We start from the raw sequence: 12,469 nt of genomic DNA, 5'->3' as shown, positions 1-12,469 counted from the left end.
AGAAAGACAGACAGAGCGTGAGCGGAGGAGAGGCAGGGAGAGAGGGGGACAGAGGATCCGAAACGGGCTCTGAGCTGTCAGCGTAGAGCCCGACATAGGGCTCGATCCCATGAACCCAACCGTGAGATCCTGACCTGAGCCATTACCAAAAGGCGGGGTCCCGACCGACTGAGCCACCCAGGAGCCCCGGCCTGAGGATATCCCTAGTAGGAAGCAGAGAGGAGGCCACAGACAATAGCCACGGGATCTGCTGATGGCCCCTTCTAATTCCAGGGTCACTTAGCACCGTAGCTCCCAAAGGAGGCAGCACGTTGGAACCCCCTGGAGATCTAGCGCGCAGACAAATTTGGAAGCTGCCGACTTAGCGAATCTTGGGGAGCCTGGATGGCTCGGTTGACTGAGTGTCCGACTCTTTGAGTTCAGCTCAGGTCATGATTTCATGAATCCGTGGGTTCGAGCCCTGCGTCTGCCTCCACGCCGATGGTGTGGAGCCTGCTTGGGATTCTCTCTCTCCCTCTCTCTCTCTCTCTGCGCCCCTCCCCTGCTCAAGTTTCCTTGTGCTCGCACACGTGTGCTCTCTCTCAAAATAAAGAAACTGAAAAAGAAAGTGGGTGTGTGGGGGGATCTCTAGCGTGTTTTCCAAGCAGGTGGCCAAGCTCAAAGAACGCACAGATTTCTGTAAATGCCACAGAAAACTTCTTGAAGGGCATCGTGAACTGTCATGGTCCCAGTGACTATTTCATGTTTGGAAATGGACCAGGCGTAGTGGAGAAATGACGCATCTTATCACAATCTCCCTACATCCCCTCAGACACCAGCGTGGGAACGTGGGAAGGGTGACAAAGCTGGCCGCCAGCCAGGCTCCAAGTAAAGGGGACAGGGGTCTCGGCAGCTATTACAGTCAATCCGGCTAGGTGGGATCAAAAAGGAGCATTGGGGAATTTAAAAAGCTAGGTTAAGTCGTGGCGCCTGGGGGGCTCATTCAGTTAATGTCCGACTTCGGCTCGGGTCACGATCTCACAGGTTGTGAGTTCGAACACTGCGTCGGGCTCCGTGCTGACAGCTCAGAGCCTGGAACCTGCTTCGGATTCTGTGTCTGCTCTGCCCCTCCCCCGCTCGTGCTCTGTCTCTCTCTCTCTTTCTCCCAAGAATAAGTAAACGTTAAAAAAAAAAACAACTTAAAAAAAAGCTCAGTTAAGTCTTATTTCCCTGTTGAATCGTAATACAACTTTCTTAATGTCTAATTAGTATTTAATTATCAGGGGATTCTGTTTTCCCTTGTGTGTAAATGAAAGATTACCTTCCCTTTATGAAGACTTTAAAGACTTCACCCTGGTGGCTAAGCCTCAGATGTGAGCCTTGAAGTGTCCAGCCCCCTCCACCGTGCCACGCCGTTCTTTCCAGAATCAGATTTCCAAGCACCTGACTATGTTTCTATCATGACTGGGGACGGCGGTTTGAAATTTATGGAGGAATGGAAAGGAAGAAGAAATCGTCGGGTGGGGAAGGGAAGGGAGTCGATGAAATGCTCTTACATCAGAGGTTACCTGGCTTATGAGCTGGTACTATACATAAGCTGGAACTTGGGCTTGTGTTGGTGTTTGACTTACATCTTTCCATCAGCCCCGATATCCCACTTGTGCGAACCGTTCCTGGGCAATTACTAGAAAGACAATTAATTTTTCATCCAAGAAAGGAACATATGTGTCTGAAAGTACTCCCTAGGGAAGTGTTCCGCTTATCTGTGTCTGAGTAATAAATCACCCAAAAACTTAGTGGCTCGAAGCAATCATTTATTGGGATCACCCTGGGTTGACTAGGCTCAGATGGGTGGTTCTCACTTGGGGACTCATGTGGTTACCGGGTCATTGGGCTAAACGTCTGAGATGGCTCTCTCGTGTGGTGACAGTTGTGGCTGGCTGTCATCGAAGAGTTCAGCTGGGGCTGTCAGCCAGAGCAACTCCCTGTGGTCTCTCCATGTGACATGGCAGCTGGGTTCCAAGAGGGAATGTCCCAAGAGCAATCATTCCAAGAGACCGAGGCAGAACTTACGAGGCTTCTCATGCCCCAGCCTCAGAAGTCCCAGAACATGGGGCTCAGCCGGTTAAGCGTCCGACTTCAGCTCAGGTCATGATCTCACAGTCTGGGAGTTCGAGCCCCGCATGGGGCTCTGTGCCGACAGCTCGGAGCCTGGAGCCTGCTTCAGATTCTGTGTCTCCCTCTCTCTCTGCCCCTCCCCTGCTCAAGCAAATCACTAAATCCTGCAAATCACTAAATCCTGCCCAGATCCCAGGGGGAGGGAATTAGGACCCCTTCCGTTTGGTGTGAGGAGTAGGGTTGGCTTACAGAGAGAGAAGGAACTGATGGCCACCATCTTGGGAGAGCTGGTAACTTACCTCAGGGAGGAAGAAATGGGGCAACTTTAGAGAATTGCTTTGCCCTTCAGGAAACTGGTTTGCAGCTTACGAATAGACCCCTTCAGGGCCGCCTGAGTGGCTCAGTCAGTGGAGCATGGGACTCTTGATCTCGGGGTTGTAAGTTCAAGCCCCACGTTGGATATAGAGATTGCTTAAAAATAAAAAATCTGGAGAAGAAGAAGAAGAAGAAGAAGAAGAAGAGACTCCTTCAAATATGTTTTCAGGAACCCTGGTGCCTTGTTGGTCAAGGTCCCGGCTTCCTTGATCTTCGGGCTTTAACTGAAACCAGCTGTCTCTGCTGTGACAACAGTCATCTTTAAACCCCTCTCCCTGCCGGACGCTGCTGATTTCCCACTTCTCTGTTACTCCAAGTGGTTAACCTTTATCGAGCTTTTATTTTGTGTCAGGCAGTGTGCTAACTCGCGCCGAGGAGCCGCGTTCACGGGCAGCCACTTTCACTAAGGAAATGGGTCTGGTTGAAGCTGCACATCAGCAAAAGCTCTTACTCGAATGGCTACCACCAGCTGCGCCCTGTCAACATCCCCCTTTTCCCCCGGGGAAGAAGGCTCCCCATTTAAGGCACCTCAGTCTGCTTTCCGGTCATTTCTGCTTGCTAACACAGCCTGACTCTGCTGTTTAGGATCTGTTCCTTTAAACTCGTCTCGGGGCACCTGGGCGGCTCAGTCGGTCTGAGCGCCCGACTCTTGGCTTCGGCTCAGGTCACGATCTCACGGTTTTGTGGGTTCGAGCCCTGCATCGGGCCCTGTGCTAACAGCACCTAGTCTGCTCGGGATACTCTGTTTCCCTCTCTCTCTCTGTCCTTTCCCCCGCTCACACTGTCTCTGTCTCAAAAAATAAGTGGAAAAAAAAACAAACCCAAAACTTATCTCGGATTACCCCCCACCCTTCCCTACGCGGGTCAGGCCTGAGGCCCCAGCATGAGGAAGCAGGGACATGCATGTCTCTGATGCCACTGTGTCCCCTCCTCTGTGCGCTCTTCTATGAGGCTGAGGCCGAGAGGAGAGAAGTGGAAAACCACCCGTGTTCCCTGCGGTGACTGGCCGGCGGCCGTGCTGTGGTTGTCCTCGGGCTCTGGGCCATCACTGCCGATCTAGCTCATGTTCTAGAACAGGATTCCCCATCCTCCGCGCTACTGACATTTTGGGGGGCTGGATCGTTCTTGGTCGTGGGGGCCTGGCCTGTGCACAGTGGAGCAATGCCTCTGACCTCTGCCCACTAGATGCCCATAGCTCCTCCTAAGCTTTGCCACCAAAAATGTCTGCAGCCATTGCCAGATGTCCCTCGGGGCAACCAACCTGGTTGAGACCCAGTGCTCTGTAGACTTGCTGTGGACAAGAGGGGGCCCCGCCGGCCGGCCCACGAGAGACTCTCTCCCAAAGGGCTCCCCTGAGTCACACGTTCTTGTACGTCGTCATGTGACCATCTACAGAGAAACGCCAACCGGGAAGGCCCTTCCAGCTTTGCGACCTAAGAGTTTTTATTGGGGTTTCGTCACGTAGGCACTTTGATTCCTTTCCTGACCTTCGTCCGAATGCCATCTCCAGCCCCCTCTCCTGCCGGCAGGTTGAGCTCATATCACGCGGTTTATCACAAACTCTCTGGCGGGATTGGGGAGCCCAGCATGAATAGCAGACATTCCTATCTCTCGGGAAATTCCAAGGATTTAGAGGTGACCTCTCAGGACCTGGGGACGAAGGCCAGCCAAGTTCTTTTTTTTTTAATCTCTTTTTTTAATGTCTATTTATTTTTTTGGGAGAGAGACAGAGTACAAGCAGGGGAGGGGCAGAGAGAGAGAAAGAGGGGAGACACAGAATCCGAAGCAGGCTCCAGGCGCTCAGCACAGAGCCCGACGTGGGGTTCGAACTCATGAACCACGAGTTCGTGACCCGAGCGGAAGTCGGACGCTTAACCGACTGAGCCACCCAGGCGCCCCCCCACCCCCAGCCAAGTTCTTGATTACACACAGGGTTTATAGGGTCAGCTAGCCCACCAGCTGGAGTCTTCTGAACTTAAAATCTGGGGTGCATTTTCTCCTTGGTAGTGGAGTCTGGTAATACTTGGAGAACAGGAGAGATCCCACTGGGCCCCTCCCTCCACCTTGTCACACACACAGCATCTCGTAACCCTAAGGCAGGTAGTGTTGTGAGCACTGGTTTACAGAGGAAGAAACACAGGTGCGCGGGTTGGAGACCGGCCCAGGTGAACCAGTAGAAACCACACCTGAGGGCAGGCGCCTCGGGCCCTAAAGCTGCCCCCTCATGGGGGCAGAGGGTGCCCTGCCTCCTGCCCTGACAGGCAGGGATGAGCTGGCCTCACCCCACCGGCTCCCCACACAGCCTCCAAACCACCCGTCTCCCTCCTGCGAAACCGTCCCTGCTCTGACGCTCTGCTGTGGGGGTGAGGGCCTCCCCCTCTCCTCATCTGGGACATCTCGGGTCCTCGCTCACCATCTTCTCGGCTCCCACTGCTTCTGAGAATGTGTAGGACCTTGGGATCCGGGATCTGGGAACTGGACCCCTGCCACAATCTGTCTCTGACCTAGAACGTTCTTCGCCCTCAGCCCCGACTCTCACAGCTGCTGCTGGACCATACCATTTCTCCAATGCCGAAGTCCAGTGTGCCTATCTGTCCTGTTTCCTCCCACCTACCGTCACACTTTCATTCGGGCCTACCTTTATTTTTAAAGATTATTTTTTATCAGAGTATTTTTTTTTTAGTGTTTATTTTGCGACACAGAGAGAGTGCACATGTGTGGGGGAGGGGCAGAGAGAGAGAGAGAGAGAGAGGGGAGAGAGAGGATCCCAAGCAGGCTCCGTGCTCATCAGCGCAGAGCCCAACGCGGGGCTCGAACCCATGAACCGTGAGATCGTGATTTGAGCTGAAACCAAGAGTCGGAAGCTTAACCGACTGAGCCGCCCAGGTGCATCTATTTCTAAAGATTTTTATTTCTTTTGAGTAATCTCTACACCCAAGGCGGGGCTCAAACTCACAACCCTGAGATCAAGGGTTGCATGCTCTATCGACGGAGCCAGCCGAGCGCCCCCAGACCTACCTTCAAATCAACTGCTAAGGGTCCCACTCCTCCTCCAGTCCAGTGTCGCCAGGCGCCGAGGTGGGGCCACTGATCCCTGCCGTTACTCTCTCTCCCTTCCCCCAGCGTCTCCTTTCTGCCATTTTTGTCCTGCAATATCCATTTCACCAATTCTCTGTGTTAAGTCTTTGTTAAAATAATGAATGTGGTTCCTTTTCCTGATTGCCTCCTGACTAATAAGTATGTGTAAACACTTTCCAACTCTCTTCACTCAATGACTCATATATGCCAGACCCCGTTTTAACTGCTTGACATGTATTAACAAGCTTAACCGTCGCAAAGCCCTTCTAGGTAGCAATTGTTATTATCCCCACTGTAGAGAAGAAAAACAGAGGCAAAGACATAATGATTTTCTCCAGGTCACACAGCTGATAAGAGTTGCCTCCCAGAGTCTGGTTCCCCAAAGACAATGCCCATTCTGTGCACCGGCGGCCTCGCGGAGAGTCCTTGGGGCATTACACACACACACACACACACACACACACTCTCTCTCTCTCTCTCTCTCCCACCCCGATAAAGTCCCAGTTTGTGAATGGACCGTAGCTACTCTTGGACATTTGTACTGTTTGCAGATTTTGGAATTTGGCATTCTTCAAGGCAGGAACCTTGTGACTTTCTCAGTTATTTGGCCCGTGGGTTGCTATAGCCTGTCTCCTTAATGTTCATCTCCTACCCTCTCAGCCTCTTCTGCCCCTGGCTTCTCTCCCCACTCCATGTCTCTCTTTGATCCCATCTTGCCAGTGCTGCTAGAAATCTGGTGATGTGGGCAAGGAATCTTCTCTTGTTTGGCAGGAGCTCCTGCAGAAGCTCTAGAAGGCACTAGAAAGCACCAGATGGTTTCTACTTGAACCAAAGTCTTCGATGATGTATGGGTATTTGTGAGATCCTGTACGTGCCTCCAAAGGCCTCCACCAAGAGCTACTGAAAACCCCATCATAGATAGGTGGCTTCTGTCCTCCTGAACACCCTGCACTGAGATTCCATTTCGGGTTTTCCAGCGGCCATCCCAGCAGCCTCGCGCTACCACTGTCCTTGCAGAAGTTGGGAAGGGTCACTCCCTGCGTGCTTGGCTCTGTCTGCTCAATATTCTGCTCTTGCCCCAGCATGGTTTCTGGTGCCCCGTTGCGAGATTCGGCTCAGAGATCCAAGTTGGTATTATTTTTAGAAATAAAGATCATTCCTTCTCAGCTTGCTGAGGCCTGCTCGTGGAACGAAAACAGAGAAAGGCCTCGTATTTTTCCCAAGTTCAAGTTGGAGCGGCGCAAGGTGGAGGCAAAAGTCCCGCATCGTTGCCCGAAATGTTCTCTTTGGTTGCAGAGATGACCTTGCCCGTCCCTCGGGGGAGAAGGCTGAGCAATCCCAGACATACCTCTCTTTGCCTTGTCCAGACCATTCTTGGCCAAGTCTTCCCGTCCAATCTGAACCCGTGCCCCCTTGGTCTACGCATTTGTAAGAACAGAGGAGATCACGTTTCTACCGCTTCTGCTGAACCTGCAGCCCATTCAACAGCGGCAGCATTGTTTTTAGACTTGAAAATTGAAATTGGTCTGAATATGGGGAACGTCATTTTGTGCTGACCAGAGCTGTTTTGTTCCTGCAGGAAACGGTCAGCAGATCTGGGACCTAAGGATGAGCCAGGTCTGCCAGAGAAACAAACAAACCAACAAAACTTGAAACTGGTCAAATCTCCCTTCCAACTTCAAAGAGGACATTCTTTTTTTTTTTTTTTTTTTTTTTTAAATCACGATGCTTTTATTTTTTTTTTTAATTTTTTTTAAACTTTTATTTATTTTTGAGACAGAGAGAGACAGAGCATGAACGGGGGAGGGTCAGAGAGAGGGAGACACAGAATCCGAAACAGGCTCCAGGCTCTGAGCTGTCAGCACAGAGCCCGACGCGGGGCTCGAACTCACGGACCGCGAGATCGTGACCTGAGCTGAAGTCGGCCGCTCAACCGACTGAGCCACCCAGGCGCCCCCAAAGAGGACATTCTTTACAAAATGAGCAGAGGGCCCCTTTCTCCAAACTTCAGACCCTGTATTAGTGACAGTTCTCCAGAGAAACAGAGCCAACGTTATATACGGTACAAGCATCGTGTATATATCATTGTATATATATGTACATCCACGACTGATGGGGGGAGGCTGGCCAACTGGAGACTCAAGAAAGAGGTGCAGTTTGAGTCCAAAGACCAGCTGCTGGCAGAATTCCCTTTTGCTCCAGGAGGTCAATCTGTGTTCTCTTCAGACCTTCAGCTGATTAGATGTGGCCCACCCACATGACAGAAGGTAATCTACTCAGAATCCATCAATTCAAATGTTCATCCTGGGCACCATGGATGGGCAGCCAAATTGATACATCAAATGAACCGTTGCAGACCCTTAGGAATTTGCCCAAGGAAGAAAGAAATGAGCAGAAGCTTTGTAGGTACAACCTTGTCTTAGCTTGAGGCCGCCCAGAAGCAGGCACTGAGACAAGAACGTGTGAGTGGTTTACGTGGGAAGCAAAGCCAGGAAGCAGCAATGGGGGGGACCCAGGAAGAGAAAGAAGATGGCAAAAGGGGGGCTGTGTGACTGCACAGGTTATGGCCGAGGACAGCCGGGGAGCCCTGGGAGACACTGTTGTCCCCAGGGAGCGGCGAGGGGCTGGGTTTTCACTCCCCGGCTTTTCCGGGTTGTGACCTGCAGGGGTTGCAGTCTGAAACCCCAGTTGCGTGAGCAGTGAGGATGCCTGAGTGCTTGAGACCTGGCAGCTCGTACTTTGCACAGAAATACACACAGATCGGTTTCTGTAAATTTTTTTAATTTTAATTTGTTTTTAGAGAGAGCAAGAGAGTGAACTGGGGAGGGGCAGAAGGAGAGAGAGAGAATTTTAATCCACGCTCAGCATGGAGTCCGACCCGGGGCTCGATCCCACAACCCTGGGATCGAGACCTGAGCTGAAGTCGAGATTCCGACACTCAACTGACTGAGCCACCCAGGCGCCCCCCGTGATCTCACAGGTCGTGGGTTCGAGCCCCGCGCTGAGCTCTGTGCTGACAGCTTGGAGCCTGGGGGTCTGCTTTGGATTCTCTCTCTCTCTCTCTCTCTCTCTCTCTCTCAAAAATAAGCATTAAAAAAAAGACTTAAAAGTAGTAGTTGCCCTTCAGCCCTGGTGTTCTTTCTCTGGGCCGTGGGGGCACTTCACTCCTATCCTCAGGGACGCCCCCGAGATGCTGCCGGGGAAGCATCAGCCCGGGAGCCAAACAGAACGAATGTTCCACAGTGATTTGAACATGACCGCCCCTCGGAAGGAGGACGTAGACCTGGGAAATAGGGGACAATAAACCGGACCATGGCCAAGACCACCGGGCACACGTGATGCTGAGGCATGACACCCCAGGGAGGGCCCGGTGGGAGCAGCAGCCACCCCAGAATTGCTGCAAAGCCCGGGCGGTGCCGGGAGAGGGGTCCCCTGCGAGGGCCTGGCTCTCCCCTTTCTGACAAAGCATCTATTGGACGCTTATGTGCAGCAGGTGCCAAGGCGGCGGGGCCCAGGCACGGAACCAGCCAGGGGGGCAGTGAGGCAACCCGGCACAACAGCTGGTGGGGATGAGGGCCGGACCCCCCCGGGGACACTCAAAGGGTAGCTGCCAAAAGCTTGGAGGTCATGTCTGATAGGCACTGGAGCCGTGGGGGCGGGGCGACTGATGCTGGGGACACCCGCGGGGCAGAGACCAAGGGAAGAAATACCCCGGCTTCTTCCTTCCTTCCACCTCCAGCCCCCCGCCCGCACCTCCCATTGGCCGAAGCTGGCGCAAGCCAGGGGATCCGGGAGCCCCCAGGGTCAGCCCTCCTGTCAGACGGAGGATGAGGACAAGAGGCCAGGACCAGCAAAGGAAAGGAAAGGCCAAGGCCGGAGCAGAGTCTTCAAGCATAAGAAGGAGCTTTCCAAGGGCGCCTGGGTGGCTCAGTAGGTTGAGCGTTTGACTTCGGCTCAGGTCATGATCTCACGGTTCGTGAGTTCGAGCCCCGCGTCGGGCTCTGTGCTGACAGATCAGAGCCTGGGGCCTGCTTCAGATTCTGTGCGCCTGCCCTTTCCCCACTCAGACACACACACTCTCTCTCTCTTTCAAAAGTGAATAAACATTTAAAAAAAAAAAAAGAAGAAGAAGGAGCTTTCAGGTTGCATGATCTTGGGAATGGGCCTTCTGAGTCCAGATGTCACGTCCAAAGACACTCAGGACTTCTGGTTCCACCCATGACAGAGAAGCTGGTACCAAACTAATGTCTCCACCTAATAACAGCTGGACAAACATACGAAACTCCTGTTCAATAGACAGCACTACGGAGCACCCAGGGAAGAGAAGGCTTGAGAGCTGGGATCCTTAATGGGGGCAAAGTCACTGAAGAAAGTTTCCAGTCACTTGGCCTTTGCCCTGAGGGCGTCTTCACGTCCACATTGCGGGGGTGAGCCAGGGTCAGCAAAGTCCAAGCAGAAAGCAGCAGTTTTAGCTGAAGAGACAGATGTCAGAATCTGAGCCACCAAAGTGGCTGGGACTCCAGGGGGCAAATTCTCGGAGAGGCCCGCACCGCACGGTTCCGCGAACAAATTATTTTGCAGTTGGCAGACTGACTCCTAAACCGTACATATCCGTGGCAAGGCTCCAAGTAACCCAGCAGAAAGTAGCATGAGACACACAGGACAGAGTCACCATCTCAGAGTTTCGTGACTCTCATGAGCCCCCTTGGGATTTTGTCTGTGCCCCTCCCCACTCACAGTGTCTCTGTCTCTCTCAAAACAAATAAATAAACTGAAAAAGAAGAAGAAGAAGAAATCACAGTGGCAACTGCAAAGTTTCTCAGCCACGAGAAACTACATTATTTTCAACAAGTGGCAAACTGTTCCGGAATCCACACACCCAGAGCGTGGCCTACGGTGGGAAACAGGAGCTGGGCTCGGAGACCTAGGCCAGATCTGGCTGAGAAGTTCCATCTTGCAGGCGGTGGAAAGCCCCAGAGACCTTTAACCAGGGGATCTGGGGCGCAGATGTGGAACGTGGGTTAAAAATGCTGGAAGAGGGGCGCCTGGGTGGCTCAGTCAGTTAAGCCTCTGACTCCGGCTCAGATCATAATCTCGGGGTCTGTGGGTCCGTGGGTTCAAGCCCCATATCGGGTTCTGTGCTGACAGCTCAGAGCCTGGAGCCTGTTTTGGATTCTGTGTCTCCCTCTCTCTCTCTCTCTGCCCCTCCCCCACTCACATTCCGTTTCTGTCTCTGTCTCTCTCTCAACAATAATAAACATTTTGAAAAGTTAAAAAAAAGAAAAGAAAAGAAAAGAAACGGGAGTGGGGGGGGGAGGGTACCCGGCTGTCTCAGTCAGTAGGGTATGAGCTCTTGATCTCAGGGTTGTGAGTTCGAGTCCCACATGGGTGTAGAGATTACTTAAAGAAAAAATCTACAAAAAGAAAAGAAACTGGGGAAACCTTTTTTAAAAAATGTTTATTTATTTTGAGAGAGAGAAGGCATGTGCAAGTGAGGGGGAGGGAGGGACAGAGAGAGAGACAGAGAGACAGAGAGAGAGAGAGAATCCCAAGCAGGCTCCCCACTGTCAGTGTGGAGACTAGTGTGGGGTTTGATCTCACGAACCAAGAGATCATGACCTGAGCCAAAATCAAGAGTCAGATGCTCAAACAGCTGAGCTACCTAGGTGCCCCCAAAACTTTCAACAGTATAACCCAAATGTTCATTTTTCTTTTTTAAATTTGAAGATCTAATTGCTTTTATTTTTTTAGGCTTATTTTATGTATGTATTCAATCATTCATTCATTTATTTTGAGAGAGAGAGAAAGAGGGAGGGAAGGAGGGAGAGAGCGGAGGAGGGGCAGAGAGAATCCCAAGCGGGCTTCACGTTGTCAGTGTAGATCCCGATGTGGGGCCCCAACTCACAAACCTGGAGATCGTACCTGAGCCGAAATCAAGAGTCAGGCACTTAACAGACTGAGCCACCCAGGCGCCCAGCCCCTGTTCATTTTCTATCTCTCTCCCCCTGCTAGATTGTACCCCCAGGATAGGAGCTTTTTTGTTTTTTCTTAAGTATCCCAAACACCTAAAAAGGGCGTGGCAAATAGGTGCTCAGTAAACATTAAGGTATGGATAAGCGGATAGATGTAGAAATGGGAGGTGGGGGGGAATGAAAGGGGTAAAAGTTAACTCCAGGATTTATTGGCTGGGAAATCAACTCAAGGTTATGATCAGTCACAGCGGGAATAGAGGAAGCAGCACAGTTCCAAGGAGACCTGAAAAAATGAAGATGGTACAAGGGTTCTGGGGGATATAGATAGGAAAATGTGAAAGGAAGTGATTTCCTTCTGTTCTAGAAGATAACAAGGCTTATGGTTAACCATAATTTGGCCCAGGCTATTTAGCTCACATACTTTTTTTTTTTTTTTTTTTTTTTTAATTTAACCTACCCCAAGGAGAGAGGGGGTGGGTGGGGCAGTAATTCTGGAGAGCCAGCCACATGTGGATCAGACTGCCGCAGATCTCCAAATCCTGAATCTTCAGGATTGTGAGGCTTCTTGAGGTGAGAAGTCACAATCCACTGTTCCCTCTGGCCCGATGCTGCAACAGGCGGAGTCCCTAAGAGGCATTTTCAGAAGCTGGTACTGTGCGTGTGAGCAGCACTCCACCTGCCTCCCTCCCTAGTCTTGGGGCAGCTGGTAACCAGCGACTCAAAGCCGTCGATTTTCACTTTTCTTCTCGGATGTTACTCAACACGTACTGATTGCCTGCATCTGGAACCCACTGCCCTAGCACTGCCCTAGACCCTGGGCAATCCCAAGCGCTAAGTGACACACGATCTTGCCCAAAGAGCGTTTACCTCCTAGTTGGGAATTCACAACGGTAAATCAAAACACAAGCAACTATGCATGGTTCCGTCCACGGTACAGTCCGGGGGGC

This window comes from Panthera tigris, chromosome E1, assembly GCF_018350195.1.
Source record: "Panthera tigris isolate Pti1 chromosome E1, P.tigris_Pti1_mat1.1, whole genome shotgun sequence".
Lineage (NCBI taxonomy): Eukaryota > Metazoa > Chordata > Mammalia > Carnivora > Felidae > Panthera > Panthera tigris.
The sequence above is the reverse complement of the archived record's forward strand: the minus strand, read 5'-3'. Positions refer to the sequence as shown.